The sequence below is a fragment of the Hyaena hyaena genome, unplaced genomic scaffold, assembly GCF_003009895.1.
Source record: "Hyaena hyaena isolate Hyena2069 unplaced genomic scaffold, ASM300989v1 scaffold_1467, whole genome shotgun sequence".
In the NCBI taxonomy this organism is placed as follows: domain Eukaryota; kingdom Metazoa; phylum Chordata; class Mammalia; order Carnivora; family Hyaenidae; genus Hyaena; species Hyaena hyaena.
In genome coordinates, this window is record NW_024082101.1 from 60676 (window position 1) to 64720 (window position 4045).

The following is a 4045-nucleotide window of genomic DNA, read 5'->3' on the forward strand; positions in this document are numbered from 1 at the left end:
ATCAGTTTTTATTATCTATCTACCTAGTTTTGTTTGTTTTTATTTTAATTTTAAAATATAATTTTGTTGTGTTTTATTTACTTATTTGTGTTTGAGGACCATGGAAAGTTGCATAAGGGACTATAAGAAGATAACATTTTAAGACAAAGTGTACCTAATCTGGCTGATATTCCTTATGACCCTTTTTAGTAAGCCTTTTTTATCTCCCAGAAATCATTAAGTTTATTTTTGTCAGCAAGTAAATTGTGTTTGACCAGCTGTTCTATTGCACTCATTTCCAGAAAGAATTGAATTTGCTTCTGAACTCTGAACTCACAATGGCTAAACTTGGCAAAATGTATTTCCTCATCTCTACCCCAAAAGACCAAGCACACACAGTTATTTAATATAATGTGATTTCAACTGTTGGTTTAAACAAAATGGAGGATTACAGCAACTATAATAGTATATTTTCCAAGAAACACCATTTTTGTGTTTTATGAAGTGAAGAAAACACTGTTAATGCTGAAATATTATTTTCAATTTATTCTTCTCTTTTGGATCAATACTAATATATGTGGAGACATTTTACTAGACCTCAATGCCTAGTAACCTTTTAGCAGTTTATAATGAAATGACTCTGTGTGATTTATGATTTATAATTAAGGGCTTTTAAAAATCACATTATTCCTAAAATGTGCACTGAGTTTCATTGTGTCTATTAAGAATACAGTAGGGGGGTGCCTGGGTGTCTCAGTTGGTTAAGTGTCCACCTTTGGCTCAGGTCATGATCTCCTCATTCGTGAGTTCAACTCCAGCATTGGGCTCCATGCTGACAGTGCAGAACCTAATTATAATTCTCTCTCTCTCCGTTTCTCTCTCTGCCCCTCTCTGCTTGTGCTCCTCCCCTGTCTCTCTCTCTCTCTCTCTCTCTCTCTCTCTCTCTCTGTATATATATATATATATATAGTACAATAGAATTCTTCAGATCTGGTGCTGTGATCTGTATCTCTCAATAACTCCCCAGTGAGCAAAATGGCTAGGATATAGAGAACATACAGTCGACTTTTTTTACTAGTAAGAATATAAATAAATAAATGGCAGCCTGCAATTCTCTGTGTCATTTCTACAAAATGGGGACAGCTTTGGTCCCAAATTACATTTTCAGGGAGGTTTGTACGATAGAATGTCTTGGAAAATAGAGATAGATTTTCCTTCTAGGATGGAGGGCACTTTTTTCCTGATCAGAATAAGAAAGAAAATGTCTTCTTCCTGTACAAAGTTGGACGATCAATCTGCCAGCAGCCTATTAAAATATTGGGGTTTTTCTAAGTGTAGTTGGCTCCTTAGCTATAACATAAGTCCACTGTGTACACAATATCCTCTTTTGTAAGACATGGGGACACAAGGAATCACAGCAAATATAAAGCCCACACTTGTTGCTGTACTATGAATAGTAACATTCTGTGTGTCTTAGCTAGGAGTTTTGTCTCCTGTCAGTATGTATAAAACTGTGGCAGACTAACTTGCTAGGCTTCAAATGGAGTAAAATCTCCTTCCCTTCAAGGTTGTTGACATAACTGTTTAGCATTGAGCATAGTATGACTTTTTGAATAGTTAGACAGACCATGGGGCAAAGGAAAAGTCTACAGAATTTGGAAGATTAACCTCAGAGTCAGGAGCCAGTGGGAAGGAGTGGTTCAAGGTCCATAAAGGAAACATGACTGATGTAGTTAGGTCTTAGAGCAGAATAGACAGGAGAATTTCAAAAACACAAAAGTAAAGTGTATCTTAGAGCAACCAGAGGCTAGTTTATCCCATTAAATTGGAGAAAAGAAAGATGGGATGGCAGTAGAAAGTTTAATAAAGAGGTGGAGGGATAAGGGAAATCAAGCCCAGTTGCAACAATGTTCTAAGTAGTCACGCGATCTGCTGAAAAGTGGAATGGGAATTGAGTATAGAGAAAGTCTGAGAAAAAGGGATAGCTCTGAATGTGTCAATAAGAAAATGGGAAAAGTAGCTGACTAAAGTCAGGTAATGGGATTGATAGGTGGTGCTGGGATTGAGGGCCCAGCTGAGTTCAGAAAATATAAATCTGTAAAGATTAAAAAAAAAATTTTTTTTTTACTGTTTCATTTATTTCTGAGAGAATGAGAGAGGCAGCGTGAGCAGCGGAGGGTCAGAGAGGGTGGGAGACCCAGAATCTGAAGCAGGCTCCAGGCTCTGAGCTGGCTGTCAGCACAGAGCCCGATGTGGGGCTCGAACCCACAAACTGTGAGATCATGACCTGAGCCGAAGTCAGACGCTTAACCAACTGAGCCACCCAGGCACCCCAAATCTGTAAAGCTTTTAATACACACTGTGAAATAATGGTCTGCGGAAGAATCAGACACAGAATAATATCCATTATTGTTTATCTTGGGATGGACCTTAAAGTTACATGCCTATCCCAGGTCCTAGCTAATTTTACATCCAGAGATGTAGCTGACCATGGGATGATGAATGAGTACTGTCTCTGCAACAGAGGACTCACCTTTTAATTCTCCAGTAAAAGTTGAAACTAACATACATGTTTTGATGCCTCTTTACTACATGATACAGTCCTCCACATCCAATTAATCATATTACAGATTAAATTGACCTTGTCTTGAAATCATGGGCTAATGAGGGTCCTTGGACATGCAACTAGAGCTAATTTGCATGGATGTCTTATTTCTTTTTATTATTGAAGTCTAGTCAAACCTTGTCACCAAGGAGCTGTGAGTGATGGCAAACTTCAATGAAGCACTTGGCAAATGCATGTCAGAGAAATTCTTAATAATAATAAATCCTCTGACAAGACAAGAGCACTTAAGTCTGATGGTGACATTTTAGTTTACAGAAATAAAGCCAGTGTTCTCTGTTCCATTTTCAGGGTCTGAATGGTTTTAATCATGCTGTTTGGCAGATAGCTGCATCAATCCATCTCATCATATCTAAATTCTGCCATCTTTGGCTAGTCATTCATAGACATATTTCTAAACTTCAATAACAAATCAAATCTCTTTTGATTTTTCAGTTTTGTTCAGCAACCATGGGAAAATTCTCTTATTTACAGTTTGAATATGAATGAAGCCCCTGAAAATGAAACAATGCTTTCTATTTCCCCCAAATTAGAAGCATAAAGATTACTCTCAAGTCAACCTTATGCTAAGGTTGATGTTTCAGGAAGTAACATTGCTAGGGTCGGTAGTTATTATACTTTGGCCCAGAAACTTGATGGTGTATGTATCTGCAGTCTTACTCTATCGGGATTTTCTTCCATTTTCTTATCCTTGTCCCCTTGCCTTCTCAAGCTAAACCTAGCATCTTCCCTTGCTTATTTCCAGGCCTGAATTTAAATTAGCTTTAGTGGGGAGCAGATCTCTCTTGAAGTGCCATGTACATCACCTATTTGTAAATAATTATTGGACCTAATGTCTCATCCAGAGTCTCTATGGGTCTCTCAACTCCAATCTGCTCAACTGCTCCTGTTAACTTGCTTGTGTTGATCAGAAAAGTTTGGGGATTACCTCAGTCTCTGTCTTTTCGTGGGTTTCCTCTATATTACACACACAGCCCTGCCTCAATATCCTTAATCTCTGTTCCTTTCCTATAAATTGACCCACAAGAGATTAAAAATAAAATTTACCCAGAGCAATACCATATTTATTCCTTATCCTCAGCTTTTAGTACTAAGACTTTGACCTTGCAAATGTGATAGCATAATAGTCATATGACATGTTTTTAGTTCACATAAACCATATAGATTTTAATTGAGGCTCTATCACTTTTATTGAACTCATTGAACCAAAGTCTCCTCATCTGTAAATAGGAATATTAAAATGTACCTCATGGTTTATTATCTAGATTAAATTAAAGCTATTCAAACTAGATTATTTTTTATTTTTTAATATTTTACTGTTTATTTTGAGAGAGAGAGCATGTGTGAATTGGGAAGAGGGGCAGAGGGAGAGAGAATCTTAATCAGGCTCCATGCTCAGTGTGGAGCCTGATGTGGAGGTCAATCCCACAACCATGGGATCAT